A 23326-nucleotide genomic window follows, 5' to 3' on the forward strand; every position below is an offset into this window, starting at 1 on the left:
TCTTCTCTTATTTTATGAAGCATGATGGAGTGCTCTTGATGTTCCACCTTTAGTTGTCCCATATTGGAACTCAATTCTCCTAGGGAGGTGTTGATTTGCTCCCAATAGTCTTGTGGAGGAAAGTGCATTTGAGGCATCTCCGGGATCTCATGGTGATGAGCTTCATACGCCTCTTGAGCTCCATGAATGGGCTCTCTTGCTTGCTCCATCTTTTTCTTAGTGATGGGCTTGTCCTCTTTAATGAGGATATCTCCCTCTATGTCAATCCCAGCCGAATTGCATAGGTGGCAGATGAGGTGAGGAAAGGCTAACCTTGCCATAGTGGAGGACTTGTCAGCCACCTTGTAGAGTTCTTGGGGTATAATCTCATGAACTTCCACCTCTTCTCCAGTCATGATGCTATGGATCATGATGGCTCGGTCTATAGTAACTTCAGACTGGTTGCTAGTGGGAATGATTGAGCATTGAATGAACTCCAACCATCCTCTAGCTACAGGCTTGAGGTCCAATCTTCTTAGTTGAACCGGCTTGCCTTTGGAGTCAATCTTCCATTGAGCTCCTTCTACACATATGTCCATAAGGACTTGGTCCAACCTTTGATTAAAGTTGACCCTTCTAGTGTAGGGGCGTTCATCTCCTTGCATCATGGGCAAGTTAAACGCCAACCTCACATTCTCCGGACTAAAATCTAAGTATTTCCCCCGAACCATTGTAACATAGTTCTTTGGATCCGGGTTCTTACTTTGATCATGGTTCTTGGTGATCCATGCATTAGCATAGAACTCTTGAACCATTAGGATGCTGACTTGTTGGATGGGATTTGTTAGAACTTCCCAACCCCTTCTTTGAATTTCATGTCGGATCTCCGGATACTCAATTCTTTTGAGTTTGAAAGGGACCTCGGGGATCACCTTCTTCTTGGCCACAACATCATAGAAGTGGTCTTGATGGGCTTTGGAGATGAACCTTTCCATCTTCCATGACTCGGAGGTGGAAGCTTTTGTCTTCCCTTTCCCTCTTCTAGAGGATTCTCTAGTCTTAGATGCCATCAATGGTAATGGAAAAACAAAAAAGCTATGCTTTTACCACACCAAACTTAGAATATTGCTCGCCCTCGAGCAATAAACAAAAGAATAGAAGAAGAAGAAGAAGAAATATGGAGAGGGAGAGGGAGATGTGGTTTCGGCCAAGAGGAGAAGAAATGGTTGTGGTGTGTGAATTTGAAGAAGAATGGAGGGCTTTATATAGGGAAGGGAGAGGGGTAAGGTTTCGGTCATATGGGTGGGTTTGGGTGGGAAATTGGTTTTGAATTTTGAAGGTAGGTGGGGTTTATGAGGTAGGTTTATGGGGAAGAGTGGATGGATGTGAGTGGTGAAGAGGTGATGGGGAAGAGAGATTGAGGTGATTGGTGAAGGGTTTTTAGGGAAGAGTGTTTATGGGGTTGTGTGAAAGAGAGTGGTGAGAAGAAGTAAGTGGAGGTAGGTGGGGATCCTGTGGGGTCCACAGATCCTGAGGTGTTCAAGGATTTACATCCCTGCACCCATTAGGCATGTAAAAATGCCTTTGCACACAACTCTGGGCGTTCAGCGCCAGGTTGGTGGCCATTTTGGGCGTTCAACGCCCATTTGTGTGCCATTTCTGGCGTTGAACGCCAGAACCATGCCTGTTCTGGCGTTCAGCGCCCAGAAGCTGCCCATTTTGGGCGTTCAGCGCCAGCACCATGCTCTGTTCTGGTGCTGAACGCCAGACAGATGCTCCTCCCGGGTGTGATTTTTCTTCTGCTGTTTTTTTGATTCCGTTTTCAATTTTTATATTTATTTTGTGACTCCACATGATCATGAACCTACAAAGACATATAACTAAGGAAAATATAGTTAGATAAATAAAAATTGGGTTGTCTCCCAACAAGCGCTTCTTTAATGTCAATAGCTTGACAGTGGGCTCTCATGGAGCCTCACAGATGTGCAGAGCTTTGTTGAGACTCTCCAACACCAAACTTAGAGTTTGGATATGGGAGTTCAACACCAAACTTAGAGTTTGGTTGTAGCCTCCCAACACCAAACTTAGAGTTTGACTGTTGGGGCTTTGATTGACTCTGCTTTGAGAGAAGCTTTTTCTGCTTCCTCTCCATGGTTGCAGAGGGAGATCCTTGAGTTTTATACACAAGGGAGTCCTCATTCCATTGAAGGACTATTTCACCTCTGTCAACATCAATCACAGCTCTTGCTGTGGCCAGGAAAGGTCTTCCTAGGATGATGGATTCATCCTCTTCCTTTCCAGTATCCAGGACTATGAAATCAGCAGGGATGTGAAGGCCTTCAACCTTTACTAACACGTCCTCTACTTGTCCATAAGCCTGTTTTCTTGAACTGTCTGCCATCTCTAATGAGATTTTAGCAGCTTGCACCCCATAGATTCCCAGTTTCTCTATTACAGAGAGGGGCATGAGGTTTATTCCTGAACCAAGGTCACACAGAGCCTTAAAGATCATGGTGCCTATGGTACAGGGTATTATGAACTTTCTAGGATCCTGTCTCTTCTGAGGCAATGTCAGTTGATCCAGATCACTTAGTTCATTGATGAACAAGGGAGGTTCAACTTCCCAAGTTTCAATGCCAAATAATTTGGCATTCAGCTTCATGATTACACCAAGAAACTTGGCAGTTTGCTCTTCAGTAACATCCTCATTCTCTTCAGAAGAGGAATACTCATCAGAGCTCATGAAGGGCATAAGGAGGTTCAATGGAATCTCTATGGTCTCTAGATGAGCCTCAGAGTCCTTTGGTTCCTCAGAGGGAAGCTCCTTATTGATCACTGGACGTCCCAGGAGGTCTTCCTCCTTGGGATTCACGTCCTCCACTCCCCTTGTAGGTTTGGCCATGGTGCTTATGTCAATGGCCTTGCACTCTCCTTTTGGATTCTCTTCTGTTTTGCTTGGAAGAGTACTGGGAGGGATTTCAGTGATCCTTTTACTCAGCTGGCCCACTTGTGCTTCCAAATTTCTAATGGAAGACCTGGTTTCATTCATGAAACTCACAGTGGCCTTAGATAGATCAGAGACTAGATTTGCTAAATTAAAAGCATTTTGTTCAGAGTTCTCTGTCTGTTGCTGAGTGGATGATGGAAAAGGTTTACTATTGTTAAACCTGTTTCTTCCACCATTATTAAAGCCTTGTTGAGGCTTTTGATCCTTCCATGAGAAATTGGGGTGATTTCTCTATGATGAGTTATAGGTATTTCCATAAGGTTCACCTAAGTAATTTACCTCTGCTATTGCAGGGTTCTCAGGATCATAAGCTTCTTCTTCAGGAGAAGCCTCTTGAGTACTGTTGGATGCAGCTTGCATTCCATTCAGACTCTGAGAAATCATATTGACTTGCTGAGTCAATATTTTATTCTGAGCCAATATGGCATTCAGAGTATCAATTTCAAGAACTCCCTTCTTTATAGGCGTCCCATTACTCACAGGATTCCTTTCAGAAGTGTACATGAACTGGTTATTAGCAACCATGTCAATGAGTTCTTGAGCTTCTGCAGGCATTTTCTTTAGGTGAATGGATCCACCTGCAGAAGTGTCCAGTGACATCTTTGATAGCTCAGATAAACCATCATAGAATATATCCAAGATGGTCTATTCTGAGAGCATGTCAGAAGGACACTTTTTGGTCAACTGTTTGTATCTTTCCCAAGCTTCATAGAGGGATTCACCTTCTTTCTGTCTGAAGGTTTGAACATCAGCTCTAAGCTTGCTCAGCTTTTGAGGAGGAAAGTACTTGGCTAAGAAAGCCGTGACCAGCTTATCCCAAGAGTTCAGGCTGTCTTTGGGTTGAGAATCCAACCATAATCTAGCTCTGTCTCTTACAGCAAAAGGAAAAAGCATGAGCCTGTAGACTTCAGGATCTACACCATTAGTCTTAACAGTATCACATATCTGCAAGAATTCAGTTAAGAACTGAAAAGGATCTTCAGATGGAAGTCCATGAAACTTGCAGTTTTGCTGCATCAGAGAAACTAATTGAGGTTTCAGCTCAAAGTTGTTTGCTCCAATGGCAGGGATGGAGATGCTTCTTCCATGTAAATTGGAATTAGGTGCAGTAAAGTCACCAAGCATCTTCCTTACATTATTATTATTTTCGGCTGCCATCTCCTCTTCCTGTTCGAAAATTTCTGAAAGGTTATCTCTGGATTGTTGTATTTTAGCTTCTCTTAGTTTCCTTTTTAGAGTCCTTTCAGGTTCTGGATCTGCTTCCACAAGAATGTTCTTGTCCTTGCTCCTGCTCATATGACAAAGAAGAGGGCACAGAAAAATAATAATAATAGAAATCCTCTATACCACAGTATAGGGATCCCTTTGTGTGTGGAAGAAAAGAGGGGGAGATGAAGAATGTAATGTAATGGAAGAAACACAACTGTGAGGAGGGTTGAGATGTGAGATGAGATGTTAGTAAATGAATAAATAAATAAAGTAAGATGGGAGAGAGAGAATTTTCGAAAAATATTTTTGAAAAAGAGTTAGTGATTTTTGAAAATGGTTTTTGAAAAATGTTAGTATTTTTCGAAAATTTTTAAAATCAAAAATAAAAATAATTAGTTAATTAAAAAGAAATTTTTGAAAAAGAGGGAAGATATTTTCGAAAATGAGAGAGAGAGAGTTAGTTAGGTAGTTTTGAAAAAGTTAAGAAACAAACAAAAAGTTAGTTAGTTAGTTGAAACAAATTTTGAAAAGGTGAGAAGTTAGGAAGTTAGAAAAGATATTTTGAAATCAAATTTTTGAAAAAGATAAGATAAAAAGATATTTTTTGAAAAGATATGATAGAAATTAGTTTTTTTGAAAAAGATTTGATTTTTAAAATCACAATTAATGACTTGATTCACAAAAAATCACAAGATATGATCCTAGAACTTAAAGTTTGAATCTTTCTTAACAAGCAAGTAACAAACTTCAAATTTTTGAATCAAATCATTAATTGATTATGTTATTTTTGAAAATTTGGTATAAAAATAGGAAAAAGATTTTTGAAAAATATTTTTGAAATTTTCGAAAATAACTAAGAATTTTGAAAATGATTTGATTTTTGAAAAAGATTTTGAAAAAGATAAGATTTTCAAATTGAAAATTTGATTTGACTCATAAGAAACAATTTGATTTAAAAATTTTTGAAAAAGTCAATCCAAATTTTCGAATTTGATGAGAGAAAAAGGGAAAGATATTTTTTTGATTTTTGAATTTTTATAAAGAGAGATAAAAACAACAAAAAGACTCAATGCATGAAAATTTTGAATCAAAACCATGAATGCATGCATGAATGATATGAATGTCAAGATGAACACCAAGAACACTTTGAATGTCAAGATGAACATCAAGAACATATTTTTGAAAAAATTTTTATGCAAAGAAAACATGTAAGACACCAAACTTAGAAATCTTTCATGTTTAGACTCTAAGAAACGAAAAATTCACATGTAAAACAAGAAAAGACACAAAACATGAAATCATCAAGATCAAATAAGAAGACTTACCAAGAACAACTTGAAGATCATGATGAACACTATGAATGCATGGAAAGTTTCGAAAAAATGCAAGATGCACATGCAGTTGACACCAAACTTATGATATGACTCAAGACTCAAACAAGAAACACAAAAGATTTTTGATTTTTTTATGATTTTCTAAATTTTTTTGTATTTTTTGAAAATTAAATAAAAAAAGAAAATAAGGATTCCAAAACTTTTAATATGAATTCCAAGAATCTTGCATTGTTAGTCTAAAGCTTCAGTCCAGGAATTAGACATGGCTCACTAGCCAGCCAAGCTTTCAATGAAAGCTCCGGTCCAAAACACTAGACATGGCCAATGGCCAGCCAAGCTTTAGCATGTAAATCAGGAACAACAGCAGGTGGATTAACAACAACTAGCTTGCTCTTGATAACAAATTACTGCCTCAGTCCAAATAAATTTAGACATGGCTTTACAGCCAGACAGGCTTCACATGCTTCGTGAAACACTAGAATTCATTCTTAAAAATTTTGAATCTAAAATTTTTGAAAACATTTTTATATTATTTTCGAAAACAGATGAGAAAATTTTAGAAATATTTTTGAAAAATTTTTGAAAATAAAATAAAAAGAAAATTACCTAATCTGAGCAACAAGATGAACCGTTAGTTGTCCAAACTCGAACAATCCCCGGCAACGGCGCCAAAAACTTGGTGCACGAAATTGTGATGTCCAGGCTCAAACAATCCCTGGCAACGTGAGCAACTTGGTACGCGCAATCGTGATTACACTTTGATTATGTAGAATTCATGGCTCTTTCTTTCCATGGCAATGGCGCCAAGAACATGGTGCCAATACCATGGTTCACAACTTCGATACAACTAACCAGCAAGTGCACTGGGTCGTCCAAGTAATACCTTACGTGAGTACGGGTCGAATCCCACGGAGATTGTTGGTATGAAGCAAGCTATGGTCACCTTGCAAATCTCAGTTAGGCAGATATAAATTGATAATGGTGTTTTCGAATAATAATTAATAGAATAGGGATAGAAATACTTATGTAATTCATTGGTGAGAATTTTAGATAAGCGAATGGAGATGCTTTCGTTCCTCTGAACCTCTGCTTTCCTGCTATCTTCATCCAATCAATCTTACTCCTTTCTATGGCTGGCTTTATGCAAGGGCATCACCGTTGTCAGTGGCTACATCCCCTCCTCTCAGTGAAAAATATGCTCACATGCTCTGTCACAGCACGGCTAATCATCTATGGAGTGTAGAAACTCTACCGTATGAAAATACATAAGTGAAGGTCCAGGCATGGCCGTGTGGCCAGCCCCCATGGTCTAAGAACAATGTGTTCCAAGATGATCCTAAGATCCTAAGATGATCAAAAGATGTCTCATACAATAGTAAAAGGTCCTATTTATAATGAACTAGCTACTAGGGTTTACATGAGTAAGTAATTGATGCATAAATCCACTTCCGGGGCCCACTTGGTGTGTGATTGGGCTGAGCTTGAGTGTTGTACGTGTAGAGGTCCTTTCTGGAGTTGAACGCCAGCTTTTGTGCCAGTTTGGGCGTTCAACTCTGGTTTTGGCTCCTTTTCTGGCACTGGACGCCAGATTTGGGCAGAAGGCTGGTATTGAAAGCCACTTTACGTCGTCTATTCTTGGCCAAAGTATGGACTATTATATATTGCTGGAAAGCCCTGGATGTCTACTTTCCAACGCAATTGGAAGCTCGCCATTTCGAGTTCTGTAGCTCCAGAAAATCCATTTTGAGTGCAGGGAGGTCAGAATCCAACAGCATCAGCAGTCCTTCTTCAACCTCTGAATCTGATTTCTGCTCAAGTCCCTCAATTTCAGCCAGAAAATACCTGAAATCACAGAAAAACACACAAACTCATAGTAAAGTCCAGAAATATGAATTTAACATAAAAACTAATGAAAACATCCCTAAAAGTAACTAGATCCTACTAAAAACATACTAAAAATAATGTCAAAAAGTGTATAAATTATCCGCTCATCATTTATATAATTTAAAAATACTTTACCTAGCTGCCTAAAATTTTCCCACTTTTGTATTACATGCTCATGTATCAAACTTATTTTTGAATTTTGTCCCATGTGCATTGATTTTTTTATTTTGCATTTGGGGTATTTTTTTTCATTTTTCTTTTCTTCTTTTTTTTTGTATCCCCTTATTTAATTACTTAATATATTTTTCTTCAATGCACATGGTAATTTAATTATTTTGATTTCACATGAGCATACTTCCCAAATTTTCAAATAACTTATTCAATTTAATTCCCTACTTTTTCATATCATCCCATGTTCCCATAAAATTTTCCACACTTAAATTTTACACAATATCTATCTTAAGCTAACCAAGGATTCAACTTGGGATTCTTATTTTATTTTTCTGCATAAGGCTCGTAATGTGGTTATAAAACAGAAGGAATTTAAAAGCTCAAGGGGGCTAACAAGGGTGATGTAAAAGGTAGGCTAATTTTGGGATAAGTGAGCTAAAATCAAACAATGGCCTCAATCATATGCAAGCATGTAAATACACTAAATATTGGACATATAGAATGGAACAAAAAAAATAGATTACAATCATAAAGAAGGAAACACACAGGAATAAAATATTTATGGTTAAATATGGTAACCATATAAATAAGCTCAAATCTCACAGGTTGTGTGTTCTTTGGCTTAAAAACCATGTTCCAAATACAACTTCAAACAAGTTTTAACATAAAATTTTTTTCAAATTAGTGAAATGCTATAAAATTTCTTGAAAAAGAAAATATTACTTCAACCAAGTAGTAACCAAATGCATAAAATTAAATAAACATACAATTAAATATGCAAATGCAACAACTAACAAGAAAAAAATAAAACATTGGTGTTTGAGATAGGAAGGTACTAACCCACGGAGATCGGTATCGACCTCCCCACACTTAAAGATTGCACCGTCCTCGGTGCATGCTGAGATTTGCAAGTGGACGGGGGTTGTGGTTCCTCAGCTGGGCTCTTTTTGTTCCTTTCCTTGCCGGTAGTTTGGGAGTAGCTTTCTCTTTACCCTTCTTGGTGGCCATCCTAAAAAGGGAAAAAGAAAGTGACTTTTAAAGCTAAGGGTTAGAGCAAGGAAGAGAGCGGGAAAGGTGGTAATCAATGCATAATAAAGAAGAATGACGTTAACACACGCTCATGAGTACATGTGAAAAGTCATCAATGGAAAATAGCTAGTGCATATGATGACAAGTGAATGCAAGGTGTTTATTGGCATGCTGGCAAAGGCATGAGTAGCATAGATCAAGCATTCAATGTCCAAATTAGATTACCAAGTCTTTCAAACTATCAACATGTTTGTAATAACAATTATATTTAATCAATAAAACATGAAAGGGGTTTTGTGAAAAACAAGCATTTATAATAGTAGATTAAAAGAAATCTTAAAAATAGTGCACAATGCCATACAGGCGTTTTCACAAACACATAGCGTGCATGTAAATAAGCTATTTGAAAGTATTAAATTGAACATACAAGCAACCCTTTAAAAAGGAATATATAATTGTCAAACCATTTTAATAATCCAAAAATATATAAAAGTAATGACCCAAATAAATTTCTAACACCAATGAAAATAATGCAATGAATGAAAGTATGCAAATAAATTAAATAAAATATAATGAGAGGGAAAAGGATGAGAAGAAGAAAAAGAAAGTGAGAAAGGAGAGAGAAGGAAGAAATTAGGATTAGAAAAGAAAAGATAAGAAAATTGGCACTAATCTGGATAGGTTGTGCGACGCTGGCGACGCGGTCACGTGGGTGACGCGGTCGCGTGGTGCGCGATAAGGTTGGGTGACGCGGACGCGTGGGGCACGCGATCGCGTGACTTGATTTGTGCTAGTGGCGCGAGTGCAGCCTCGCGGTCGCACAACTCTCTGTTCAAAACTCAGTATTGCCAAAATCCAGGGTGACGCGGTCGCGTGGTCGACGCGATCGCGCGGGTGGCCTTATTTTCAATATGACGCGGATGCGTGGGTGACGTGTTTGCGTGGCAGGGCTTGTGCTACTAGCACAGGTCCAGCCCAATTCCAGCTCAACTTTCGGCCATGCACCCTTTTGACGTCGAAATCCTGGTCACGCGGCCGCGTGGGGCACGCGGTCGCGTGGGAGGCCATTATTCCCATATGACGCGGTCGCATCAGCGACGCGGTCGCGTGGGGTAATTTGTGCCATTGGCACGCCTCCAGCCCTGCTCCTGCGTAACTTTCTGTTCATTTTCTTTTCTTCCCATTGCACTGGTGACGCGGACGCGTCAGCGATGCTGCCGCGTCGCATGCGTGTTTTTTTTTTTTTTTGATAATCTGAAAAAAAATGCAGATGCAGTGTTAATATGAATGTGATACAAAACTCCAGGTTTAATATAATAAAATAAAATGAAACTCAAAAACAAATAAAGCTAAATAAAAATGAAAAAGGAACAATCATACCATGGTGGGTTGTCTCCCACCTAGCACTTTTAGTTAAAGTCCTTAAGTTGGACATTTGGCGAGCTCCTTGTCATGGCGGCTTATGCTTGAACTCATCTAGGAATCTCCACCAATGTTTGTGATTCCAATGGCCTCCGGGGTCCCAAACTAGGCGCAGAAAGCCTTCAAGTAAGTTAAAGCAAGTGACAAGGCCCCAAGAGTGCTGATTTCTAGATTGAATTCCAGGGTCCCAGACCTTGCCTTTGCACCCATCTTCTTGTTGATCATCATCATTTTTCCACTTGGGTGGTGAACAGTCGGAATTCTCACTGAGACATCTAAACAGCTTCTTAGACCCATTCAGTTGAGCTTTATACCAACCTTTGCGTTTAAACTTTGAGTATGCAGCCATGTTGAACCTTGTTGGACAACTCCAACCACTAACCATCTTCCTCTTACTCACTATGCCACAAAGAGCTCTAAGTTGACCATCCGTCTCCAGTATCCCATATTCAAGTGGAATTAAAAAGCTAAGGGATATGAATTTTACCCACTTGAATGTTGTGAAGGATGATGGTAACTTAGGGGGAGGTATTTCTAATGAAATTGCAAGCTTCACTCCCTTGTGCTCTTCTCTGACAACTTCCACCTCCTTGTAAGCTTCTTCAATTTCAACCTCTTCCAAGTCTTCAACCAGGGTATGCCTTGGAGGTTGTACACCCTCCTCAACATCAAATGCAACCGTCTTGGAAGGAGGCTCTATGTCTTGACTTTCCCATGGAGGTTTAGCATCTCGCAAGTCTTCAACCACTTTTTCCTCTTTAATAATTACTGCTTTGTCCAGTAGTTTTAATATAAAATCGTACTCATCCTTGATGATTTGCTTTCCATGACAACTCCTTTAAATTGTTCTTTCATCTTCAAGGGTATTTACTACCTTCACCTTTAGGGCCTCCTCTAGCTCCTTATGAAGTATGGATTCGCGAAGATGATCCCTTCTCTCTTGTTCCATGTCAATAGCATCATTGGGATCATGTTGCTCTTGGATTGATGGATGTGGGTGCTCTTCCATGGATGGCGGTGATGGGATGGAGAGATCATTCTGTGGTTGAAAAAGAAGTACACTAGAGCTTGAGGGTTGATTGTTGAAGGTATTTGGTGGTCTGATTTGGGTGACGAGAGCTTGTATAGTAGAGTTTAGATTGGCAAGTGCTTTCTCCATGGAGGTTTGGGGTGGATCTATGTATGGTTCATTTGGTTCATAAGGTGGTTGGTATGGTGGATGTGGGTTAGGGTCATATGGAGGTGAATGGTGGAAAGGGGCTTGTGAGTTTGGTGGTCCAAAGTTATGTTGAGGAGAGGGTTTATAGGCATATGGTGGTGGTTGTTGATAGTCCATTGGAGGTGGTTGTTGCCATGAGGGTTGATCAAATCCTTGTGGCTCCTCCCATCTTTGATTGTTCCAACCTTGATGCCTGTTCTCATTGTAATTTCTTCTTCCTACAACATAATTGTAACCAGACTCATAGCCAAAGGGGTGAGAGTTCATAGTAGCAAATAAAAATTAAAAACGAAAATAAAAATAAATTTTAAATTAAAAGGTTATTTAAATTTTGAATTTGAAAATTAAATTTTGAAATTTGAAATTTAAAATTTTGAAATTTGAAATTTGATTTTTGAAATAAGATAAGATAAGATAAAAATTTTAAAAAATAAAAATCTGAATTTTTTTTCGAAAAAAATTAATTAAAAATATTTTTAAATTTAATGAGGAAAGAGAAAAACAATAAAATGACACCAAATTTCAAATTTTTAGATCAAAACGAAGAAAACAACTAAGAACAGCTTGAAGGTCAAGATGAACGTGAAGAACAACTTGAAGATCAAGATGAACACTAAGAACAAATTTTTGAAAATTTTTTTTTTAATAACTAAATAAAAACAAATAACCTCTTAATTTATGGAAAATCAAAAAATAAAAACAAATAAACAAGTAAAAATAAAAAAAAATATTTACAATAACCAATAATAAGGCACACGTTTGCAATTCCCCGGCAACGGCGCCATTTTGACGTTGGGATTTTTGCCAGTAAAGAAGTTCATAAAAACAGTCGCGTTGTAGATAAAGTCTCTAAACCAACAGAAATTCCTTCGTACAAACGTTTTGGTTGTCACAAGTAACAAACCCCTTTAAAATTGATAACCGAGTATTTAAACCTCGGGTCGTCTTCTCAAGGAATTACAGAGAAGTATGCTCTTATTATTGGTTATGAGTCTTGCAAATTAGGGGTTTTAGAAAGTAAGGAAGCAGTATGTTGAATGATAAGAAAAATAAATAATAATAATAAAATAACTCTTGGCAAGGTATTAGAAATTGGAAGTCCAGACTTAGTTATCCTTATCAATAATAATGAAAGTTGAATCTTAATTCCACTTAGTCAACCTTTACTAAAGTAAAGGAAAGTCAAGGGATTAATTAGTTTGATCTTCGAATCCTATTTATTTCCTAAGAAAAGGTTGGGATTATTGAAGCTCAATTCAATTAGCAAAGATAACAGTTATCAATTATGCTGTTGAGTTGGATAATTCCTGAGTTACTGATTTCTTAACCAAGACCAAAAATGTAGAAAGCTAAATTAAAATCATAAATATCTGGAATACCTCAAATAAAATACATTCAAAGCAGTAAAATCTAACATGGAAAAGTTCATAAGCCAATTGGGCAACATAAATCAAAGAGAGCAATCATAAGTCTGAAATACCTCAAAATATATTAAAATAGAAAATCAATCATAAAGAGTCATAAACAAAAGTGAGAAAAGAAATAAAAAGAACATTGAACCTGGGATTGAGAGTCACTCCTAAAACTAAGAGAAGTCCTAAATCCTAATCCTAAGAGAGAGGAGAGAACCTCTCTCTCTAAAAACTACATCTACTCCTAAAATTGTGAATGTGAAAAGCCCCCCTATGAATGGATGCATTCCCCCACTTTATAGCCTCTAATCTGTGTTTTCTGGGCCGCAAACTGGGTCAGAAATAGCCCAGAAATTGCTGGAGAAGAATTCAAACACGCTGATTTCCGTCACTGTGATGTGGCCGCATGGATCACACGGTCGCGTCACCTAGCCTCAGAGAAACTATAGCGTATTATATATCAAATCGAAGCCCCGGACGTTAGCTTTCCAACTCAACTGGAACCGCGTCATTTGGACCTCTGTAGCTAAAGTTATAGCCGTTTGAGTGCGAAGAGGTCAAGTTGGACAGCTTAGCAATTTCTCCAACTTCTTGTATTCCTTCCACTTTTGCATGCTTCCTTTCCATCCTCCAAGCCATTCCTGCCTTATAATATCTGAAAACACTTAACACACATATCAAGGCATCTAATGGTAATAAGAGAGGATTAATAATAAGCAAATATAAGATTAAAGAAGCATATTTTCAATCAAAACACATAATTAGGAAGGAATTATAAAACCATGCAAATAGTATGAATAAGTGGGTAAAGAGTTAATAAAAACCACTCAATTGAGTACAAGATAAACCATAAAATAGTGGTTTATCATGGCCGCCATTGGATTTATAGGTGAAATGTAACTAAATGAAAGGGAAAGAAAAAATGCAATAAAGCATAGTTCTAATACATTCTCTATCATTTAAAGAAGATATTTGTTTTTGTTTCTTTTTTTCTCACCAATTTCACTTTTTCTCTCTCATCTTTCCAAAGTTCCAGTAGATTCATAACTTTCACCATTTTAGTCTCTTAGATAAAAAAGATTCACTATACTAGTCCTCGAGATCTAGTTCCGAGAACCATATTGATCCCTGGACCCTTTTTGCTGCTTAGTCGGCAAACGGAGTGCTGAGCATCTTTTGACTTATCACGTTGGACACATAGCTAAACGACGTCGATTCATTTTAGCGCTTAGACATGATAAAACTGAGGTCGTTTTAGAGAATAAGGAGAGATAAAATGGTTTGCACATCATATAAACTCTTTTTTGTTTTCTCATTTTTGCCTTATTTATGCATCAAATTGAAATGACATCATTGAGCTATATGTCCAACATGACAAGTTAAAACCAGCTCAATACTCTATTTACTGATTCAGTGTCGAAAAAGGTCAAAGAACCAATACGGTGTGCGAAACTAGCTCATTTTCCTTGATAAACTCCAATTTTGTGATTTATCTTGTGCTTAATTTAGGGGATTTTATTAACTTTTCTCACATTTATTCAATGAAATAGCATGGTTTTGTGAATCTCTCCTAATTTGTGCTTAAGAATGAAAACATGCTTTTTAGGCCTTAAATAGCTAAATTTAATTCACTTTAATTCCATTCGATGCCTTGATGTATTTGTTGAGTGATTTCAGGTTCATAAGGCAAGTGTTGGATGGAATAAGTGAAGAGAAAAGCATGCAAGTGGAGTATTCATGGAAAAACTAGGATTTGGAGTGCTTAGAGCGACGCGCACGCGTGACAGACTCGCACGCATGAAGAGGTGCATCATCGAAGGCGACACGTACGTGTGACCCATGCGTACGCGTCATAATCAGCACGTGACCTCATTAAAGGCAAAACGCTGGGGGCAATTTCTGAGCTGCCCAGGCCCAAATCCAACTCATTTCTGAAGCTATTTAATGCAGAACTCAAGATGGGTCAAGGGGGAGCAATTAGATAGTGTAGAATCATGCTTTAGGTAGTTTTCTAGAGAGAGAAGCTCCTTCTTCTCTCTAGAATTAGGGTAGAATTAAGTTAGATCTCCTTTAGATTTAGGTTTATTTCTTGTTTTCATCTTGTTTTCTTTACAATTTCTTGTTCTATTGTCTTGATTTTCCTATTTCCTCTTGTTAATTTCTCTTGTGTGCCTCTTTTTAGTTTATGAACACTTGTTGGATTTGGATTTCCTTTTAATGCAATTCATGTTTTATGTTCCTTTATTGCTTAATTGAGCTGTTGTTATTGTTTTCTTGCAATTGGGTAGTTGTAGATTTTATTATTCTTGCAATTTACCATGCTTTCCTTTTATGCCTTCCAAGTATTTGATAAAATGCTTGGTTGGATGTTAGAGTAGCTTTCTGATTATTCTTGCCTTGGAAAGAGAAATTAGGTAATCTTGAGTCATTAATACCTAACTCATGTTGGTGATCTAGAGTTATTAGTTAATATTATTTCCATTGACTCTAATCTCTTGTTAATTCAATTAGTAAGTTGATTAGGACTTTTGGATTAAGATTAACTAGTCTTATTTGACTTTTTCTCATGTGAAGATAACATTGTACCTTCTTTCAATGTTGGAGATGACTAAATAGGATTAGCTATTGATAATTATTGAATGATAATTAATGATTAGGATAGAAAGCCTATATTCTCAATGCTTGCCATGAATGTCTCTCTTTATTAATTGCTTTCTTTAATTGTTTGCTTTATTTTCTAGCCATTTAATTTCTTGCACTTTTACCAACCCCCTGGATACCATAACCAATAATGCGCATACCTCACTGCAATTCTTTTGAGAAGACGACCCGGAATTAATACTCTCAGTTATTTTTATTGGGTTGGACTTGTGACAACCAAAAATTAAACTTTGATTGAGCATTACTTGTCAGATTGGAACTATACTTGCAATGAAGTTATTTCTCTTTTACCGAGAAGAAATTCTTAACCGACAGTTTTGTTTACTTCAAGTTTTTTGCGCCGTTGCTGGAGAATTTCAATGTGTGCTTGTTATTAGATATTGTATATATGTTGATAGTGTGAATAGGTTTGCTCTTGTTTCTTTATCTCTTAATAGTTTTGTTTTTGTTTTTCCTTTTCACTATGAATTCTCATCCCTTTGGCTATGAGTTTAATTGAAACTATGTTGTAAGAAATAGAAATGAAAGCTTCAACGGAGATTTGCATCAAGGATTTGGAAATCAAAGGTGGGAGGAGTCTGAAGCATATAGACAACCTTCTTGGCAACAACCTCCTCCGGTTTCTTATGGGTATAATCCAACTCCTAATGCTTACCAATCTAATAGATGTAGTGACCCTAATTGTGGTTGTCAACCACAACCACCACATGCATACAATTCTTTCCCTCTACATAGCCCTCAACAACCTTACTCACAAGCTCCATACCACCAATAAGCTCCATAGGATCCTAATCCATATCCACCATACCAACAACCATATGAGTCATATTTAGAGCCACCACTATTTCAATATGAATACTCACAAAGACCACTACTTTCATACACACCACCTCCATATTTTCACCAAGATGAACCACCTTGCAACTATGAACCCTTTTCCTAAACAATGAACCCTCTCTTCCACCACCCCCTTCAATGGATGAAGCTCTCCAAACCTTCTTGCGAGGACAATAAAGAGATATTAGTTATTATATCCAAAGGCAAGAAGAGAAGCAAAAGGAGCTAAAGAAGCTAGAAGTCATGGTTGTTACCATGGCGAAAGCCATTCACCACATGGCCTCCCACCTAAGCTCATGCATCTTAAGTACTCCCATTGACGAATATGGAGGATCAACCAAGGAGCATAGTGAGGAAGTGAATTTGAAGCTTCAAGTTGAAGAAGAAGAGCTAAAGTAGGATTTGCATCAAGAGGAGGAAGTTGAGGTCATTGATGTTAAGGAAGTGGATAAAGAGTTGAGAAAAATTGATCAAGAAGTGAATTGCATCATTAGTGATTTTTGTCCACATTGATCAATCTCCTTGATGATCTTATTGAGCCTTTTTCTATTGGACTAGAAAGTGATGTTAAGGAGGATGTGCAACCTCCAAGGCATATGTTAAGTGATGAAGGATTGGAAGAAGTTGAGCAAGTGACAAGTCTTGTTATTGAAGATAATTCTGCACCAACAATGTGTTATTGGAGATTGTTGAATCGCCCTCATTGTGTTGTGAATTTGATGTTGAGGAGGCTAACACAACCTCCGACACATGTCTTAAGCAATGAGGAATGTGTAGAAGAAGTTGGTAAATAAGAAATTGAAATTGAAGATGCTTGCCAGAAGGTGGAGGAATTTAAAGAAGAGTACAAGGGAGTGGACCTTGCATTGTCAAAGTGTGAGGAGGCTTCCCTTCCTAAGTCACCATTATTCCTTATATCATGCAAGTGGGTAAACCTCTTACCTCTAAGCTTTATCATCCCACTTGAGTATGGTCTGCTTGAAATGGATGGTCAACTTAGAGCTCTCTGTGGAATGGGAAGTATGAGAAAGTTGGTTAGTGGTCGGAACCGCAATTTAAGGTCCACTATGGTTGAATTTTCAAGCTCTAAGTGCAAATGATGGCATAATACTCATTTGAGAAGATCTAGGAAGAGAGTTTGATGCCTAAAGGAGAATTCCATGTGCTTGACACCCGAGTGGAGTAATGACGGTCAATTAGAAGACGGGTGTAGAAACAAGATTTAGGATCCTGGCATACATGAGGATCAATTGTGGGAGCTCCGAGCTTGTGGAAAACTCCACCAAAGGTTGGTGCGCTTGGTTGGAAATTCTGGCAACCACTTGAAGTTCAAGCATTGGTGGAAGTTTGAGGATGAATTCAAGCACAAGCCTCCTTGATTAGAGCTCTTCAAAATGTCTAACTTAAGGACTCTAAATAAAAGTGCTAGGTGGGAGACACCCCACCATGGTAAACTCTTTCCATCTCTCTTGTAGATATAATCAATGAATAAATTGAGTTGCCATCATTAGGTAGTTCTTTCCTTTTATTCTTTTGTATATTTTGTTTTAGTTGCTAGTTTGTTTGTTGGTTTTATGCTTTGAATAAGGATGATTCTTTGAATTTGAATTTTTGCTTGAATTCAAGTTTTCTCAAATTTAGTGAAAAATTCTAAAAAACTCAAAAATATTGTTAATTTGCATTTTGGTTAGTTTGGAGTTGTAGATAGTATTAGGAGAATTTTAAGCTCTGTTTTGGTGTTTTTTAAAAAAAAAGAGAGAGAAAGAGAGGCCGTCATGCGTACCCGTGCCCGACGCGTACGCGTCAATGCCTCAATGCTGCACCACCCATACAAAATCCAGAGAGTTGCACGAGAGGGGTGCTGAAATTGTGCGTTTAGCACAATTGTGACCCACGCGTAAGTGTGGTCGATGTGTACATGTCAACTTCCTTTCCCCCCAGCCACGTCTGCGCGTCGAGGATGCGTACGCATCATTGCCTTTTTACCCCTTCCACGCTCGTGCATCATCCACGTGTACGCGTGGATTAGAATTCATTAATCCCCTGATGCGCGAACCCCTTCTCATTTTCACAACCCTTTCTCTTCTCTTCACCCCCAACGTCTCTCTTCTCCCTCTAAGACCCAGAAACCCCATGATGAGCGGATAATTTATACGCTTTTTGGCATTATTTTTAGTATGTTTTTAGTAGGATCTAGTTACTTTTAGGGATGTTTTTATTAGTTTTTATGTTAAATTTACATTTCTAGACTTTACTATGAGTTTGTATGTTTTTCTGTGATCTCAGGTATTTTCTAGCTGAAATTGAGGGACTTGAGCAAAAATGAGATTCAGAGGTTGAAGAAGGACTGCTGATGCTGTTGGATTCTGACCTCCCTGCACTCAAAATGGATTTTCTGGAGCTACAGAACTCGAAATGGCGGGCTTCCAATTGCGTTGGAAATTAGACATCCAGGGCTTTCCAGCAATATATAATAGTCCATACTTTGCCCAAGTTTAGACGACGCAAACTGGCGTTCAACGCCAGCTCTCTGCCCAATTCTGGAGTTCAGCGCCAGAAATGGATCAAAAACCAGAGTTGAACGCCAGAAATGGATCAAAACCTGGCGTTCAACTCCACAAATGGCCTCTGCACATGGAAAGTTAAGGCTCAGCCCAAGCACACACCAAGTGGGCCCCGGAAGTGGATTTATGCATCAATTACTTACTTATGTAAACCCTAGTGACTAGTTTATTATAAATAGGACCTTTTACTATTGTATTAGACATCCTGGATCGTATTTTTTGATCCTGTGATCACGTTTTGGGGGCTGGCCATCTCGGCCATGCCTGGACCTTTCACTTATGTATTTTTAACGGTAGAGTTTCTACACTCCATAGATTAAGGTGTGGAGCTCTACTGTTCCTCAAAGATTAATGCAAAGTACTACTGTTTTCTATTCAATTCATCTTATTTCGCTTCTAAGATATTCATTCGCACTTCAATCTGAATGTGATGAACGTGACAATCATCATCATTCCCTATGAACGCGTGCCTGACAACCACTTCCGTTCTACATTAGATTGAATGAGTATCTCTTAGATCTCTTAATCAGAATCTTCGTGGTGTAAGCTAGAATGATGGCGGCATTAAAGAGAATCTGGAAAGTCTAAACCTTGTCTGTGGTATTCCGAGTAGTATTCAATGATTGAATGACTGTGACGAGCTTCAAACTCGCGATTGCTGGGCTTAGTGACAGACGCAAAAGGATAGTAAATCCTATTCCAGCATGATCGAGAACCGACAGATGAATAGCCGTGCCGTGACAGGGTGCGTTGACCATTTTCACTGAGAGGATAGGATGTAAACCATTGACAAGGGTGATGCCTCCAGACGATTAGCCGTGCCGTGACAGGGCATTTGGATCATTTTCCCGAGAGAAGACCGAAAGTAGTCATTGACAATGGTGATGCATCACATAAAGCCAGCCATGGAAAGGAGTAAGACTGATTGGATGAAGATAGCAGGAAAGCAGAGGTTCAGAGGAACGAAAGCATCTCTATTCGCTTATTTGAAATTCTCACAAATAATTTACATAAGTATTTCTATCCCTATTTTATTAATTATTTTCGAAAACTCCATTACTATTTTATATCCGCCTGACTGAGATTTACAAGGTGACCATAGCTTGCTTCATACCAACAATCTCCGTGGGATTCGACCCTTACTCACGTAAGGTATTACTTGGACGACCCAGTGCACTTGCTGGTTAGTTGTGCGAAGTTGTGAACCATGGTATTGGCATCATGTTTTTGGCGCCATTACCAGGGAAAGAAAGAGCGATGAATTTTACATAATTAAAGTGTAATCACAATTTCTGTGCACCAAGTTTTTGGCGCCGTTGCCGGGGATTGTTCGAGTTTGGACAACTGACGGTTCATCTTGTTGCTCAGATTGGGTAACTTTCTTTTCGTTTTCTTTTCAAAAATTTTTCAAAAATCTTTCAAAAATTTTTCTTTTGTTTTTGAAAAAAAAAATGTATTTTCAAAAATATATTTTTTTTCAGAATTTTTAAGAATGAATTCTAGTGTTTCATGAAGCTTGTGAAGCCTGGCTGGCTGTAAAGCCATGTCTAAATTCATTTGGACTGAGGCTAGCAATTTGTTATCAAGAGCAAGCTAGTTGTTGCTAATCCACCTGCTGTTGTTCCTGATTTACATGCTGAAGCTTGGCTGGCCATTGGCCATGTCTAGTGTTTTGGACTGGAGCTTTCTTTGAAAGCTTGGCTGGCTAGTGAGCCATGTCTAATTCCTAGACTGAAGCTTTAGACTAATATGGCAAGATTCCTGGAATTCATATTAAAAAAATTTTGGAATCCTTATTTTTCTTTTTCAAATTAATTTTTTGAAAAATCCAAAAAAATTAGAAAATCATAAAAATCAAAAAAATATTTTTCTGTTTCTTGTTTGAGTCTTGTGTCATGTTATAAGTTGGGTGTCAATTGCATGTGCATCTTGCATTTTTCGAAATTCTCATGCATTCATAGTGTTCTTCATGATCTTCAAGTTATTCTTGGTAAGTCTTCTTGTTTGATCTTTGCATTTGCATGTTTTGTGTCTTTTCTTGTTTTTCATATGCATTTTTGAATTCTTAGTGTCTAAGCATTAAAGAATTCTAAGTTTGGTGTCTTGCATGTTTTCCTTGCATTAAAAATTTTTCAAAATTATGGTCTTGATGTTCATCATGATCTTCATAGTGTTCTTGGTGTTCATCTTGACATTCATAGTATTCTTGCATGCATTCATTGTTTTGATTCATAACTTTCATGCATTGCATCATTTTTCTTGTTTTTCTCTCTCATCATAAAAATTCAAAAATCAAAAAAATATCTTTCCCTTTTTCTCTCTCATAAATTCGAAAATGAGATTTGACTTTTTCAAAAATTTTTAAAATCTAGTTGTTTTCATGAGTCAAATCAAATTTTCAATTTAAAAATCTCATCTTTTTTTCAAAAATCTTTTTCAAAAATCAAATCTTTTTCAAATTTTTAGTTATTTTCGAAAATTCCAAAAATATTTTTCAAAAAAATCTTTTTCTTATTTTTATATCAAATTTTCGAAAATAACATCACCAATTAATATTTTGATTCAAAAATTTCAAGTTTGTTACTTACTTGTTAAGAAAGATTCAAACTTTAAGTTCTAGAATCATATCTTGTGATTTCTTGTGAATCAAGTCATTAATTATGATTTTAAAAATCAAATCTTTTTCAAAACTAATTTCTATCATATCTTTTCAAAAATATCTTCTTATCTTACTTTTTTCAAAAATTTGATTTCAAAATATCTTCTCTAACTTCCCAACTCCTTATCTTTTCAAAATTGATTTTTGTTTCAACTAACTAACTAACTTTTTGTTTGTTTCTTACCTTTTTCAAAACCACCTAACTAACTCTCTCTCTTTATTTTCGAAAATATCTTCCCCCTTTTTCAAAAATTTCTTTTTAATTAACTAATTATTTTATTTTTATTTTGAATTTTCGAAAAAACTACTAACCTTTTTCAAAAACTATTTTCAAAAAACACTAACTCTTTTTCAAAAATTATTTTCAAAATTTCCCCTCTCTCATCTTATTCTATTTATTTATTCATCTACTAACATCTCTCCCTCACCCACCAAAAATCCGAACCCTCTCTCTCTCTTTTTGAGTTCAGATTTTTCTCTTCTTCTTTTCTTCTACTAACAATCAGGAACCTCTTTACTGTGACATAGAGGATTCCTCTTCTTTTCTTTTTCTCTCCTCTTTCTTATGAGCAGGGATAGAGAAAAAGGCATTCTTGTTGAAGCTGATCCAGAACCTGAAAGGACTCTGAAGAGAAAATTAAGAGAATCTAAATTACAACAATCCAGAGACAACTTGATTGAAAATTTCGAACAAGTAAAGGAGATGGCAGCCGAACCCAACAACAATGCAAGGAGAATGCTTGGTGACTTCACTGCACCAAATTCCAATTTACATGGAAGAAGCATCTCCATTCCTACCATTGGAGCAAACAATTTTGAGCTGAAACCTCAGCTAGTTTCTCTGATGCAGCAGAACTGCAAGTTTCATGGACTTCCATCTGAAGATCCTTTTCAGTTCTTAATTGAATTCTTGCAGATCTATGATACTGTTAAGACTAATGGAGTAGATCCTGAAGTCTACAGGCTCATGCTTTTCCCATTTGCTGTAAGAGACAGAGCTAGAATCTGGTTGGGCTCTCAACCCAAAGATAGCCTGAACTCATGGGATAAGTTGGTCAAGGCTTTCTTAGCCAAGTTCTTTCCTCCTCAAAAGCTTAGTAAGATTAGAGTGGACGTTCAGACCTTCAGACAGAAAGAAGGTGAATCCCTCTATGAAGCTTGGGAGAGATACAAAGGACTGACCAAAAAGTGTCTTACTGACATGCTTTCAGAATGGACCATCCTGGATATCTTCTATGATGGTCTGTCTGACTTGGCTAAAATGTCATTGGATACTTCTGCAGGTGGATCCATTCACCTAAAGAAAACGCCTGCAGAAGCTCAAGAACTCATTGACATGGTTGCTAATAACCAGTTCATGTACACTTCTGAGAGGAATCCTGTGAGTAATGGGACACCTATGAAGAAGGGAGTTCTTGAAATTGATACTCTGAATGCCATATTAGCTCAGAATAAAATATTGACTCAGCAAGTCAATATGATTTCTCAGAGTCTGAATGGAATGCAAGCTGCATCCAACAGTACTCAAGAGGCATCTTCTGAAGAAGAAGCTTATGATCCTGAGAACCCTGCAATAGCAGAGGTGAATTACATGGGTGAACCTTATGGAAACACCTATAACCCCTCATGGAGAAATCATCCAAATTTCTCATGGAAGGATCATCAAAAGCCTCAACAAGGCTTTAATAATGGTGGAAGAAATAGGTTTCACAATAGTAAACCTTTTCCATCATCCACTCAGCAACAGACAGAGAACTCTGAGCAAAATACCTCTAATTTAGCAAACTTAGTCTCTGATCTATCTAAGGCCACTGTAAGTTTCATGAATGAAACAAGGTCCTCCATTAGAAATTTGGAGGCACAAGTGGGCCAGCTGAGTAAAAGGATCACTGAAATCGCTCCTAGTACTCTCCCAAGCAATACAGAAGAAAATCCAAAA

The 23326-nt window shown here is 37.5% G+C and overlaps 2 non-coding genes across 2 annotated transcripts; one reads left to right on the forward strand and one right to left on the reverse strand.

Moving 5' to 3' along the window:
* The first annotated feature begins 3644 nt into the window (after positions 1-3644).
* On the forward strand, positions 3645-3748 carry LOC112773996 (small nucleolar RNA R71). The gene has a single exon (XR_003188512.1). It is a non-coding gene; the product is annotated as a small nucleolar RNA R71 (small nucleolar RNA).
* Positions 3749-22486: 18738 nt separating this feature from the next.
* LOC112774489 (small nucleolar RNA R71) lies at positions 22487-22593 on the reverse strand. Its single transcript, XR_003188978.1, has one exon. It is a non-coding gene; the product is annotated as a small nucleolar RNA R71 (small nucleolar RNA).
* Positions 22594-23326: the final 733 nt, after the last annotated feature.

The sequence above is a fragment of the Arachis hypogaea genome, chromosome 18, assembly GCF_003086295.3.
Source record: "Arachis hypogaea cultivar Tifrunner chromosome 18, arahy.Tifrunner.gnm2.J5K5, whole genome shotgun sequence".
Lineage (NCBI taxonomy): Eukaryota > Viridiplantae > Streptophyta > Magnoliopsida > Fabales > Fabaceae > Arachis > Arachis hypogaea.